Source organism: Mesoplodon mirus, assembly GCF_964341445.2.
Source record: "Mesoplodon mirus genome assembly, chromosome: 11".
In the NCBI taxonomy this organism is placed as follows: domain Eukaryota; kingdom Metazoa; phylum Chordata; class Mammalia; order Artiodactyla; family Ziphiidae; genus Mesoplodon; species Mesoplodon mirus.
The window spans coordinates 5,654,939-5,670,664 of NC_138987.1; positions in this window are offsets into that span (position 1 = coordinate 5,654,939).

Below are 15,726 nucleotides of genomic sequence, written 5' to 3' on the forward strand. Positions count from 1 at the left end.
TAAATTTCTTGCCTGTGATGAAACCAATCAATCTCAGGAACATTGAGAAACTTAGTTATCGATCATAAAGAACATTGCAAGGGAAAAGATATGAGGAGAGATTACAGTTATCACAAAATGGCTCTAGAAATTGGCTTCCCTCTCCCAGTGAGCTGCTGCACATTGTCTTTATCTGTTTATCAAAACACTACACTTGCAACAACAGATGAAACTACAGGAAACAGAACACAAACAAACATACACACACACACACACACACTACAAAAAAAAAAAATCCCCGACAACCTTTTAGTGGGAAATAAACCATTTTGATGAGAATTCCTACAAATCTTTAGGTTAAAACAAGGTTTGTTTAAAAGCAATGAGATTTTAATAGACCTTGATAAAGCTTGATTTCACCTGCATTAATCAAGTTGCCTCTGCCTGAAAATGTGACGGCTGCACTAAGGTATTTTTAGAACCGTTTTATTACACATTTCATGCCTTTACAGCATGTAGTTGCTAATTTTCTTAATAAGGTCACCTTTCAGTAAATGGCGTGTGTTTTCAAATTCATGTGGGGTACTTGCCTAAAAATTGGGCCAATTTATGTGAGCGGAGGGTCCTTATTTTATCCCTTGTGTCTTTCTCATTACAGTATACCCAAATCTGAAGAAGAAAATGACATTGGCAGCACTAATTCTTATTCATTTCTGTCTTTCTCCTTACAGTCCAATAAAACAATGAGTCAAGTAGGCATTAACTCCTTCCCTAGGTTCTTCATATTTGGAGATCTTCAAAAGCAGGGATAACTTCCCCCTTTTCTTTTGTGCTGATACACAGCACAACAGCACAGGTTTCCATAGAAAAGAGGCTCAATACACCTTGTTGACTGGGGGCTGGAGCCCCATAATCAAGTGGGGAAAGATGAAAGAAATGTTCAGACTTTCTCACCTCAAGGGAGAGGCAGAGTGAGAATGTAGAGCCTGGAACCCTAGCTGATGAGGGCGTTAGGCTTAGGCAGCAAAGGCTCTCGCATTTGGAGAGCTGGCCAAGTGCATTCCTAGCATTTTAACATCAGCTCTGCCCTAATATATGGACTTGGTTATTTCTCTAAAAAAGCAGGAGGGACCGGGGATCACTTCCTCTGAATGTCTTGGCCCAGGTTTTCCTCCACTTGTAATTTTCATCCCCATATGAGTCCCTTAATAAAAATCCTAAACCTTTTGCCTCTGAACTGTCAAAACACACATTTCAAGCTGAAGGGTGTTACGATTTCAAAGATAGTTTCCACTAAAGATAATGAGTGTTCTAGAGTGCTAATTGAAACAGCAGGAGAGAATGGTTACTTTCCAGATATCCCAGGGGAGTCCTGTGTGCCAAGGTGATGGTATACATAAGCTAGACTAATGGACTTTGGTTTCTTAAGACACAGACCAAATGCAGAAATTTTAAGAAGAAAACTTCTTTCATGCCATGAAAACTTGATCAACACCATTTATAAATTAATATAAAAAATCTTTTTAACACAGATAAAAGGACTCTACCATGTGTTAGTACTTCATTTGTTTAGAATCTGTCTGAGGTATAAATACTCTTATTTTGATGTGCAAGTTTTCTTTGATATGAAATCATTACTTAGTGGATTATTATTTTTTTTTTTTCCTTTTTCGGTACGCGGGCCTCTCACTGTTGTGGCCTCTCCCGCCGCGGAGCACAGGCTCCGGACGCGCAGGCCCAGCGGCCGTGGCCCACGGGCCCAGCCGCTCCGCGGCACACGGGATCCTCCCAGACCGGGGCACGAACCCGCATCCCCTGCATCGGCAGGCGGACTCCCAACCACTGCGCCACCAGGGAGGCCCTAGTGGATTATTTTGATTTAATTAACATCTTTGATATCTGAGTGATACACAGAAACTATTTTGCTTTTAATTAGTTCATTCATGAGTTAAATATTTATTGGAAACCTACAAAGAAGACAAAGTGAGGTTGCAAAGGTGAATTATACATGAATCCTGATCTCAAGAATTTACAAATCAGTAGAGGGTAAAACACATACATATAAAACTATAGTGAAAGTAGAAAGTGCTAAATACCATATAACAATACAAAGTGCTATTAATTTCAATGCTTTTGGTCAAAATTTTAATGAAAACTCATATCTCCATTTTTCTTGACTTGTAAATAAAGCTCGCTAGATATAATTGGGTATTTGAAGTTAGAAAGTCTGCAATTCCCTCATCCTAAATATCAATTCTTATTATACAACAATATAGAAAATAGCAAAAATTGAAATGAGTCAGTTGTAACTTCATATCAATAAACGTAGCAATAATCATCCTGAGAGTAACTGAGTTCTGCTTAGATAGCTGAGGTATTTCTGTATTATATGTCGGGTATTCTAAAATAGTGAATAATACATTTTGCCATTCGATTTTAAGACATAGATTACAACCCACAAGGCTGAGTGATCTTAGTGTTTTGGGGACCTGAATTAATTGTCATTATAAGAACAAAATTATTAATTTAAAATTATTAGAAATAAAAAAGAACTTACCTGTTATACCACAGATTGCTAGTATTTCCATTGCTTACAAGGAACATGGTCTTTACCAAGGTTAAAAGAAATTGAATTTCCTTCACTAAAGGCAATTAACACAAAAGAAATTCAACCCAAATGGAACTGGCACACAGAGGTGACATTATGATAGAATAGTATTTATAGTTAGGGGGCCTGGGTTCAGATCCCAGCTCTGTGGATTGGACAAGCCAACCTACAGACTGAAATCTACAAACCCACTTCACAAGGTTGATAACATTAAACAAAAGGGTGTTGGTAAAAGTACATTACAAACATTAGTTGTTTTGTATTTATCATTGTTTTTTCTCTGAAATTCTTGTATCTTACATTTAATATTTATCTTTATACCTAAATGGAGACGTTTTTTCCACAAACGTAATGCCCTCTGATTACTGCTGTCTTTATAGGAGGAGAAATCACCTGTCCTCCTACAGTTTGGTTTATCTTCATTAATTAATTCCAGAAGAGAAAGTATTTTGGGTTCTTATATATTTTATTAATTTGTTAGGTATATCATAACAAAGTACCACAGACAGTATAGCTTAAAAACCAGAAATTTTATTTTCTTCCAGTTCTAGAGGCTGGAAGTCCAAGTTATATGCTTTCACTATTTTTTTTTTCTTACCACAAACATTGAAATTTTTATATGGCATTTGTCACTTTATAATTTCACTATGGTTTTGTATGTGCATGTGTTACCCTCTATTGACTTGTAGATTCCTTGAGATCAAGATTCATGTCTACATATAAATGTATGTAAAATACTGGAAAGTATTTCTAACTTGAAGATATTCTGTTTTGTTCTATCTTTTAAAGTGGAATTATTGCCCCAAAGCACAATTTCTTTCAATAAGTCAAGAAAAAGAAGGCATCTATTCAAATAGCAAACAAATCAGCAGGCATCTAATGCCAGTCTAGTGCCCTCTGGAGATGCTCTATATTGGCTAGCAGTCTGTTTTCTTCTAACCATATGGTTTCATGCAGATGATTTAGCACGAAAATAGCCTTCTTCAGTAAATAGTGGTGCCGTGTGCAGAAAGCTCGCCCTTCCTTTTTTAGCCACTCACAGAGGTGTAACCCCACAGGAAAGGCACCGTCCTCTAGCAGTAGTCAAACACTGGATGTTATAGATTTGACAACTCACTGAAATGTCACGGAGAATCATTTTCTAAATAGAAATCTGGCATTCCTCTGTATTAAGGTTCAGAACTTCAGCAATGAAACACAAGCTCTCTCTAGATATGTGGGGTTATTATTTCATTTCAACACTTTTTAGCATTTTAATATTTGATTCGGCTGGTCCATTAAACCAAGGCAAATGATGTAGCTTGCTATTTTTTCTCCTTTTTCTTATCTGTTGTTTGTTTAAAGAATGGAGGCTTGTTGTGGAGGATAAATACTGGAAGTATTTATTCACTGTATTGCCACAGAAAGGATACATATAATGCTATATGGTCCTAAATCTCCTTCTGGTTTTATCGCATATTCCTGTGAGGCTGGGGGAAAATGAAATATTTTCAAACCATAGAATTTATGTTTATAAAATGGAGGCAGGTATAGGAAATTATAGTCAACAGCTAATAAAGAGATTAAATGTTGGAGCCAACGCTAAAAACTAAGTCAACTTACAGTGGGCTGATTTCTAAATAGCAGCTCAAAGATCCTGATTAATATGTCATAGTACTATTCATTCATCCATTCACCAAATATGTTTTGTGAGGCATTATTCTACACTCTTGGGATATACTAAGAGTGAATAAAATAAAATAAAATAAAAACCTTTGCCCTCATAGATTTTATATTTAAATAAGAGGAGATCTGCAACAAAAAATAAATACAAATACGTAAATGCTATAGTTGTGTTACAATGACAAAAAGGAAAGAGGTGAGCAAGTTAAGGTAAATTGGGCATTAATTGGGCATTTGGCATTGAGCAAGTTAATGCATTGGGCATTTGGACTTGAATTTTAAATGAATGGTCAGATAAAGCCTCAAAGCCAGTCGTAGGCCATACTCTTTTAATAGTAGAATAAATAGTGCCTAAAATGAATCATTTTCTTATGAATTCTTCTTCCTTAAAAATAAAATCAGTTTTCAAAGTCGGGTATGAAAAGTTTAGCAAAGCACATTTAGCATTTAAGATATCTGATTCCGTAGCATATTTCTTTGTACATGTGTTTAATAAATGGTGGTGCTTTACTACTGTAGTTTTCCTTTGTCCCTGTCTGAGAAACCTGATTTGAACTAGCTAAGCAGTTTCCCATCTCTCTCTCCTAACTTTAAACCTGCCCCTCACAGTTCAGTTCTACATCTTTAGACAAGAGAATGTCAGGTACTGCAAAATAAAACAAGACATTTCTTTTTTCTTCCAGGCAACTCTCTGTAGTCTTTGTTCATTTCTGTCTAGATGCCATGTGACATAAGAGGAAAAGAAGGCCAAACTTCAAAATAAAAATTAATAGTAATGTGCTATCAGACAATCCCAAGGTGCATATTCTTCCAGGTTAATTTGCTCTTAGCAGTGCTGGTGCCAGCAATTCAAGTTTTTGTGGCTGGGTCTTAAAAGAAAATCCCTAAGCCTAGGAGAGGTTAGCAAAAGGGCAGAATTGTACTTCTAACAAGAGAGGCAAAGCAAGATGAAAGAGCACAAAGGCAGAGAGGGTACTTTGCAAATATATAGTGCTCTATGAAGCGGGCAAAACATTATGAGACATCTAATTTCTGCTGTCAAAGGGGCTCACATTGACTTCTGTGTTCATTGTGTGTACTCTTAGGGTCCTCTAAATGGAGTCTTATTTATTTGGCTCTTTGTCAGGGGAAAGTTAGTAGTACCTTCTAGTAGGAAAATAGGAGCTTGGTTTAGATTGGAATAGTTGAGAGTCCATTTTGCTTCTGTTCAGATTCAAGAAAATGAAAAGGCTTAGACTTTGTCAAGGTAAAGAAATCAGCAGAAATCCAGGGACCCTAAATCACTGCTCTAAATGCACACTTTTTGTCCTCCTGCTACATGCTTTTGTTCATATGTGATCCATCTCTTTTCAGCCTCCCCGACCCCTGATTGCACAAAACTACTTCTGAGAATGAAAGGAATATCATGACTCAGTTAAAAATAGTTCTTTTGTAAGAAAGCATTTAAAAGCTGGCCAACAATTAAACCCAGACCCTGACCAAAAGAATCTGTTTAGAAAATATAGTCTGTACTAGGGATGACTCAGCTCTGTTGTCACAAAATATTCCTTTCCTAAAATACCTTGGCACTAGCTTATTAAAACAAACCATTTGACTATCTTACTTTCACAGTATGACTTAGTTATTCTAATGGTACTTAGAAATAGAAAATGTAATTGTTTTCCTTTGGGCATTATTATTTTCTTTTGTCATTTTATATTAAGTCTGTTGCAGACTGCAGGGTTTTGTCTTTAGAGCTCTTGTAATGGGTTTAATGAGTTATTTCAACTTCTGATTTGTGTACAGTGTAATCCCAAATATTACACTTTAGAATCTAATCATGCTTCCACTGGTCTAATTGTCTAAAGATAAGACAACATGTCAAGTGATATTTTACAGTTTAACTACACTAGGAGGAGAATAATTTTGTAAAGCTCCAAAAACAATTGCTTTTCTTCAGTCAACCAGACCTTCAGATTGGTGGGAGTATGAGTAACCATTGTGTTTACTAAGTCAAAATGTTGAATCTGTGAGTACTGATACATATACATATCTGGAACAGGGCAGTTTGGGAGTTTGCATTACCTGATTCAGATCCCCAAATGTCTGTTGCACATGCTCTGTAGTATAACCCACTTGAATGGATTCGGAACAAATTTCATGATGATAGACAATGTAGAGAAATCTCTCAGAATTCCTTCATTGGGTATCCCAGAAATCGTAAAAGGCTGCTAATTTTGGGGAAACATTCCCAATTTCACAGATACAGTAGGACCTGTTTTAAATGCATAACAATTCTAGAATGTCAGAAGAGACATCTTGGGGATGACATGTTGACCCTTTGAACGCAGCAACTCCTAGGACAAGGGTGATATGCAGAAATCTTGGGCAAGGGAGATAAAATAGATAGTGTGGAAGAAGTAGTAAGTGAAGTCCAATACTTGATGACTGAAAAAGAAGCCTACTTTTTCCTTAATGAGGCAAACTTCTGCAATCTGTACCTCAAAAAGCATACCATACCAGTAGCCAGGCCTAGAAGAGGACAAAGCACTATCCGTGGCATCCAGATGGCTGGACCAATATAAGATATCTTTCCTTCCTAGCCTTTAAAACTCTGGATGAAACTTTGTCACGACCATAAGGATGATTTCATTTGTGCTTTGCAGAGACATTTAAGGAAGAAGGTATGGGAACTGGTGCACCTGCAATGCATGAGTGCTTTTATATGTGTTACCTAATTTCATCCTTAGATTAACTCCCTGAGCTCAGTACTGTTTCCTCTAGGTTAGAAATGAGGAGTATGACTCTCAAAATCATGTAAATTGACCAGTGACAGGCCTAAAAACTGCTGCAGCTAATCATAACCCTGGTTATAAAAGCGTACTCCTTCTACCTCAAAATGCTGTACTGTGCTCAGAACTTGGTTTAGATTAAGTTATTTATGTCACACAGCAAGCTGTGACAAAGATATCATGTCTTATTATTATCCCGTATTATCCTCATTTTATAGAAGAAGAAACAATTAGAGGTTTAAAGGAGTGGTTCCCAAAACTCACTCACCATCAGAATTGCATGAAAAGATTTTAAAAATCTTGACTCAAGGGATCTATGTCTGTTCTTTTTAAATCAGTCTTTACCAAAGCCCAGGGATTTTTAATTTTGTACAATTCTTCAGGTGACTTTAACATACCATTAGGGTTCAGAAATACTGATCAGTGGACACTTTTAATAGGTGGAAGAGCGGGGGATGGAACCCTCATCTGTCTATTTTTTCCTACTATGTGAAGCGGGGACATACCTTATATTTACATGTTACTATCAATTTATTGACACTAACTTAACTCTTATAATAATGCTCAGTGGTAAATATTTACCTGCTGGTACTTAATGGCCACACGTACAATTACATGTTGTATTATTTATTGTTGCATAACAATTTTACTGCAAACTTACCAGCTTAAAATAATACACATAGGGGCTTTCTACTTCCAGGAAGATAGAGTAGTTGTATATTTTTTCCTATTGCTTCTGCTAAGTAAAAGTAAAATACCTGGACATTTATATATAAAGCAAACAGCAGACTGAAAGGTAGAAGACAGACCAGCTTGGGAACTCAGGTCCTAAAGAATGACATGGTTGTGTGTTTTCTGTGTTTCCTTTTGTTTCTGTGTTTGTTTTTTTAAGATGTCATTGTTTATTTCCCAACATGATAGTTTATAATTTAATCATGCTCTCTTTTTTAAAAAAGCTTTATGGAGATATAGTTCACTTGCAATACAATTAACCCATTTAAAATGTGCAATTCAGTAGTTTTTAATATACTCATAGATATGTACAGCTATCACCACAATGAATTTTAGAATACTTTCATTGCTACAAAGAGAAACCCTATATCATCGAGCTGTTATCCCCTACTTCCTTATCCCCTGAGCCCTAAGAAACCACTATTTTACTTTCCTTCTCTATGGACTTGCCTATTCTGGATATTTCATATAAATGAAATAATATATGTTTTTTGTGACTGGCTTCTTTCACATTGCATAATGTTTCATTCATAGTGTGGCATGTATCAGTACTTCACTCTTTTTTTTTTTAAATGGTTGAAGTGTATTCCCTTGTATAGAATATTGTTTACACCTTTGACTGATATGAACAATGCTGCTAGGAAAATTCATGTGCAAGTTTTTATTGGAACACAATTCTGGTTTCAATTCTTTGGAGTATATACCTAGGAGTGGAATTACTGGCTCATATGGTAATTCTATTTTTGATTTTTTTTGAGGAATTACCAAATGTTTTCCATGTCACCTGCACCACTTTACATTCTAGCTAGCAACATATGACATTTCCACTTCTCCATATCATCACCAACACTTGTTTTTGTCTATTACTACTACTACTGTCCTAGTGGGTGTGAAGTGGTATCTCATGGTGGTTTTGATTTGTATTTCCCTGATGATTAATGATGTTGAGCATTATTTCATGTGTTTTGTTGGCCATTTGTATATATTTGGAAAACTGTTTATCCAAGTCCTTTACCCATTTTTAAATTGGGTTGTCTGTATTTTTGTTGTTGAGTTGTAAGAGCTCTTCATGTATTTTGAATACTAGCAATATCTTATGAGATATATAGTTTGGAATCAAACTAGGAATTGATAGGAAAATTCCCAAGTACCTGAAAAACTAAACAGAGCATTTCTAAATAATTTATAGATAAAGGAGAACATCTTAAGAGGAATTTAAAAATATACATTGAGCTAAATGAAATGAAAATGCTGCATACTAAAATTTGTGGGATACAGCTAAATCAGTGCTGAGAGGGGAATTTTTAGCACTAAATGAATATGTTAGAAAAGAGTAAAAGTCTCATCTATAATCTAGCCTTCCCCCGAAAGAACCTAGAAAAAGAAGAGCAAAATAAACCCCGAAGTAAGCATAAGGAAGGGAATAGAGATCAGAGCAAAAATCAATAAAATTTATTGAAAACAAGAAAAAAACAATAGAAAAAAACTGTTACCCAGTTATGCAAAGAACTCTTAAAAATCAACAATAAGAAAACAATCCAATTACAAATGAGCCAAAGACCTTAAGAGGCAGCTCATCAAAGAGGATATACAGATTGCAAATAAGCATATAAAAAGATGTCCAACATCATTTGTTACCAGGGAAATACAAATTAAAACAACACTGAGATACCACCACAAACCTATTAGAATGGCCAAAATCCAGAACACTGGCAATACCAAATGCTGGCAAGGATGTGGAGCAGCATGAACCCTCGTTCATTGCTGGTGGGAAAGCAAAATTGTACAGACTTTTTGGAAGACAGTTTGGCAGTTTCTCATAAATCTAAACATACTCTTACTATGTAGTCTAGTAGTTGTGTTCCTTGGTATGTACCCAAAGGAGCTGAAAATTTAGGACCACACAGAAACCTGCATATGAATGTTTATGGCAACTTTCTTTACAACTGCAAAAACTTGAAAGCAAACAAGGTGTCCTTCAGAAGGTGAAAGGATAAATAAATTGTGGTACATCCAGACAATGGAATATTATTCAGCACTAAAAAGAAATGAGCTATCAAGCCATGAGGAGACATGGTAGAAACTTAAATGCATATTACTAAGTGAAAGAAGCCAATATGCAAAGGTTGGCTTTTCATATCCGGTATGATTCCAACTATATGACATCTGGAAAACTATGATGACAGACAGTAAAAAAGATCAGTAATTGCCAAGAGTTGTCGGGGTTCTGGGGAGTTAATAGGTGGGACACTAAGGACTTTTTGGGAAGTGAAAATACTTTGTATTATGCCATAATGATTGGGAAGTGAAAATACTTTGTATTATACAATAATGATTGATGCATGTCATTAGACATTTGTCCAAATCCATAGAATGCACACTACCAAGACTGAACAGTAATGTATACTATGAATTTTGAGTGATTATGACATGTCATTGTAGGTTCAGCAGTTCTCACGGCTGGTGGGGGATGTTGACGGTGGTGGAGGCTACGCATGAATGGCGGCAGGGGCTATATGGGAAAGCTCCGTACCTTCCCCTCTATTTTGCTGTGAACCTCAAACTGTTCTAAAAAAGGCTTAAAAGAGGGCCTCCCTGGTGGCGCAGTGGTTGAGAGTCCGCCTGCCGATGCAGGGGATGTGGGTTCGTGCCCCGGTCCGGGAGGATCCCACATGCCGCGGAGCGGCTGGGCCCGTGAGCCATGGCCGCTGAGCCTGCGCGTCCGGAGCCTGTGCTCCACAACGGGAGAGGCCACAACAGTGAGAGGCCCGCATACCGCAAAAAAAAAAAAAAAAAAAAAAAAAAAGGCTTAAAAGAAATGAACCTTGACCTAAGTCTCACACCATCTACAAGATTAACTCAAAATGGATCGTGGGTTTCAACAAACATAAAACTATATCACTTTGAGAAAAAAACATACGAGGGGATCTTCAGGATACAGGGTTAGGCAGATCGTTTTTAGACTTGACACCAAAAGCACAATCCATAAAATGAAAAATAGATAATTTGGACTTCTTTGAAATGAAAAATGTTGTTCTGGGTAAGACTCCGTGGCTTGGATTTTCATCCTCTTAAGAGATTGGGAGAAAATATTAGGAAACCATATATCTGACAAAGGAATAGCATCTGGGATATATAAAGAACAAATCGACATTCAAACAAACAACCCATAGAAAAGTGACAATGGCCAACTGCAAAATGGAAATAAAGAGATATTTCACTGAAGTGGATATACAGATGACAAGGAAGCACATGACAAACTGTTCAACATCATTAGACATTAGGGAAATAAAACCAAAAAGGAATACCACTGCTCACCAGTCAGACTTAAAAAAAAAAGACCATATTAAACACTGGTAGGGATGCAGAAGAACCGGATCATGCATACATTGCTGGTGGGAATACAAAATAGTATAGCCACTCTGGAAAACAATTTTGCAGCTTATTTTTTTTAAAAAAACACTAAATATGCAGCTACTGTACAACCTAGCAATTGTACTTCTGGGCACCTATCCTAGAAAAATGAAAACTTACGTCCACCAAAGCCTGTGCTGAATGTTTATAGACTCTTTGCTTGTAATAGCCAAAAACTGGAAACAATCCAGATGTCCGTCAAGGAGGGATGGTTAAACAAATTGTGGTACTTTCAAACCATGAAATCAAGACATGAAACAACCTGAGTGAATCCCCAGGGAATTATGCTGAGTGGAAAAATACAATCCAAAACGTTTACATAATGTGTGATTCCATTTACATAACATTTTAAATGACAAAATTATACAAATGGAAAATGTATTAGTGGTTGCCAAGGGTTAAGTAGGGGTTGAAGGTGGAAGGGGAGTGACTGTGGCTGTAACTGGGCAGCATGAGGATTCTACGGTGAGGGACAGTTTTGGTACCTTGACTGTGTCATTGTCAATTTTCTGGTTGAGATACTATACTGGAGCTTTGCAGAAATGTTTACATTGGGGAAAACTGGGCAAAGGGTACAGAGTCTCTCTCAGCAGTATTTCATACAACTATAAGGGAATCTATAATTATCTCAACATAAATGTTTAAGTAAATATTCACATTTATTAGCTCATATTTTCTGTGGGTTAGGGGTCCAGGAATAGCTAGCTCAGTCCCCTGTAGGAGGACGAAGTGTCAGGCAGGACTGGGTTCTCATCTAAAAGCTTGACTTGGCATGAATGTGCTTCAAACTCAGGTAGTTATGGGCAGCATCTGCTTTTTGTGAATTGTTAGACTAAGGGCTTCAAGTTTTGCTGGCTGTCAGTCAGAGGCCACCTTCAGTACCTTGCCAGGTGGGTTTCCCTAACATGGCCATTTGCTTCATCAAAAGCAGCAAAGGAGAGAGACTCTTAGCTGGACCGATGTCATAGTCTTACGTAGTAATATAATCATGGGAGTGACATTGCATCACATTTTCCATGTTCTATTGGGTAGTCCCATAACACTCAAGGGGAGGGGTTGCACAAGGTCATGACTACCAGGAGGCAGGAATGATTGGGCTTTCTGAGTCTCTCCTGAACATATGCTGATACACATTCCTTTCAAAAATCATTGGTTTTGGTTTAATTGGGGGTATGTTTACTGCTTTCTTAAATACTTGGCAGCTGTATAACATGATTTAAAATATTATCAGCTATGTTCTACATTTATAATAGAAATAGAACTGAAAGAAGCTAGAACATTTTTACCATAGGAAGTAAGATGTATTCAAACAGGCTGGGAAATATTACGTCTTATTTACATTAGATATTTTTAGACTATATGTTAAATCTTTTGGATATCTAGAGAACTAGTTATATTGCTGTGCTTGTAATTTAGTAACCTGAAGAGTTAATGTAATATCCCAAAAGACAACATTATTATTTATGCTTTGGATGAAACTTTTATTGTCTTTTCAGGAAACTTCTTAGTTGCCTTGAAAAGCTTAGAAATCTTTTCAAAATAGAAAAAAATATTCCACATGACATCTTTTGTAGAGTGAATCCATTCAAGTTCCCAGTGACCCAGTAAATATACTCAAAGTACAAATCATTAATTAATACTCTTCAGATTTTTTGTAAAAATTTGCATTGTTGACCTCTTTTTATATACTAGAATATTTATTAGAAATATTAAAATATTTCCTTTTTAGAAAATTATGATATGACACTTTCATTCTTCTTGTACTACTTTTGTGCCCCAGGGTTTCTTAAATATTCCTTATGGTACTTCTGAAAATAATTTTCAGATATTTCTTAATGCCAAAATAATGTAGATCCTCTGGAAGTAATAATGATGACAAAACCATCATCACCATTATCATCACATGAATAATATCTGGGTAGCTCTAATCTCTGTAACAAAAAAATATGTGAGATCAGAAATGAACAACTCCCTCTGCTTTCCCCGCTCCTCGAAAAAGAAGAAAAAAAATGTTCTCCTCCCTGTAGCATATTTGGAAAGAAAGAGATTTGTCTTATATCTCTGATGAGTCATTCCGCATATGGTCCTTGCTTCCCTGGTCTAACCATGCACACTGAAGCTCAGGCTGCTTTGCTCTGAGCAAAACACTGGCCCCTTTTGCATCATCCCTCATGGCACCACTAAACCAAGACTGCTGATGGGAACCGTCTTGTACTAAAATTTGGGAGATAATAGGGGCATTTGTCACACATTAGTGAACAAAGAACGATTTATAATTGTGATAGTCAGGGTTCTTAAAAGATTTTTAGCTTTCTCTGAGTTGGATAATGTGTCTTTGACCAATATTCTTATCTGGCCTCTGCCTTTGTCTGACCTATCTACCTCCTGTCCCAGCTGCCTGGAGGAAACTCCCAGATCTGTTTCTCTATTCTTCAGAGCGCTCTACTATCCTCCTGGGTCACATCCGTAAGGCCTTGGCTTTCATAATTCTGAAAGCGCCTATCTAGATGTTTTACTGAGTAAGAATAGTTCTCTGTTTAAAAATAATTCTGGTATCTTCCCAAGGCATCTAAGTCAAACTCTTGGTAGGTTTAAAAAGAACAACTTTCCATCCAGCTTCATAATAATAACCACTACCATTCACTGAGACATAAAATACTCATAATTATCATTTATTGAGCTCTTCCAACATGCTATGGACCTTGACCATCCTATGTGTTTTATACTTTACATATTTTGAGTCATTTAATTCTCAAAAAACTCCATTATTATTCCATTTTACAATATAGTGATTGTGAGAAGAGGCTGTATGTTTTAAAAGCATGTGTATTCTAACAATACTACCAGATAAAAACTTTAATATCCCAAGGTTTCAAGAGTAGGGAGCTCCCATTTTTGGAGTTTTGATAATCTTCCAGCTAAGTGGGAGAGTCAGGTGTTTCTGGCTACAGAATCTCCCAAATTAATCACAAATTAGTATACAAATCTGGATTCCTTTGAAGAAAGCTGTACACTTTTGTGATATTATCTGTTGTGGTAGCTAGAATAATGACCCCACCCCCACCCAGATATCTACCTCTTAATCCCAGCAGGAACCTATGAATAAGTTAGATTATATGACAAAGGGAAATTAAGATCATACATGGAGTTAAGGTTGCTAATCAACTGATTTAAAATAAGAAGATTATCCTTGATTATTCAATGGGCCCAATGTCATTACAAGGGTCTTTTAAATGTGGAAGAGGGAGAGAGAAGAGTCAGTGTCAGAGTGATTTCATGTAAATAAGACTTGACTGGCCATTACTGGCTTTGAAGATGGGAGGAGAACTTGAGTCAAGGAACACCAGGCAGCCTCAAGAAAGTGGAAAAGGTGAGAAAATAGAATCTTTCCTAGAGCTTCCAGAAAGGAAGACCACCCTGCTGACACCTTAATTTAACCCTATGAGATACAGTTTTGGACTTCAGACTTCCAGAAATATAAGATAATTCATTTGTATTGCTTTAAACAACTAAATCTGTAATTTATTACAGCAACAATAGGAAACTAATTCATCTGTTTTGACTTTTTATTATCTCTTAGTCCACTGTTCCCAGCTTGAAAATTGTTATGTTTGATTGATGTGTCAGTTGGCACATGATATGACACTATTTCTGTTTGACGGTTTTCCTTCCCCTTGACACTTCCAAGTAGCAGAACTTGTATTTTTGTTTCTTCTTGATCCTAACAAATTTCAATGTCCATTTTATTTGTCATTAAAAAAAACAACTCATTCTTCTTTGGACTATAGGCTTCCATACTTTATTTTAGCCAAGGGAAAAGAAGGTATGGCAACAAAAGTTTCTTTAGATGGATGAAGCCCAGAGGAGGTGAAACATAAAAACTGAGTGAGAGTTTTTTTAGGTAGAAGTTGTCTAAGTAAAGGAGAGGGAGTGGGGGTATAGTTAAGGCAGCCAAGTGCAATAACACGGTCCAAAAAACAAGCACTCAGAATGGAAGATTACTGGAACAGACACTGTAAATGAGACAGGGGTGAGAGATGAGATTGGAAAGGATCATAAGTTAGATTATAAAGGGGTTTGAATATCCTTCTAGGAAATTTGGATTTTATCTTGGAGGCTGTGGGGGATCTGGGAGAATATTTAACCAAAAAGGAACTTGATCATGGTTGAGTTTGGAAAGTAAAGGGTGGAGACAAAGTAGTGAATGGAATTATGATGCAAGACAAGCCTAGAGGCAGGGAAAGGAGTCAAGAGGATTTGGGGTACACTAGGGAAAGGGTAACAGTAGTTACATAGTGGTGGCCCTACGGATTGAAAGAAGTAGAGAGATTGGAAAGATATCAAGAAGACAGAAACAGTAGTACCTGTTGACTAAATGTGGACTATGAGAATGCAAAAGAAATTATGTTGGTGCCGTAGACGACAAGATGTATAAGTGTGTTCACGAATCTAGTGAATATAACAGATTTATAGAGATAAAGGTGTCATGTCTGGTTTTGCTTGAATTTGAGTTGCTCTGAATCATTGTGTTAGAAATGTGAATCATATCACTTTTTCCTG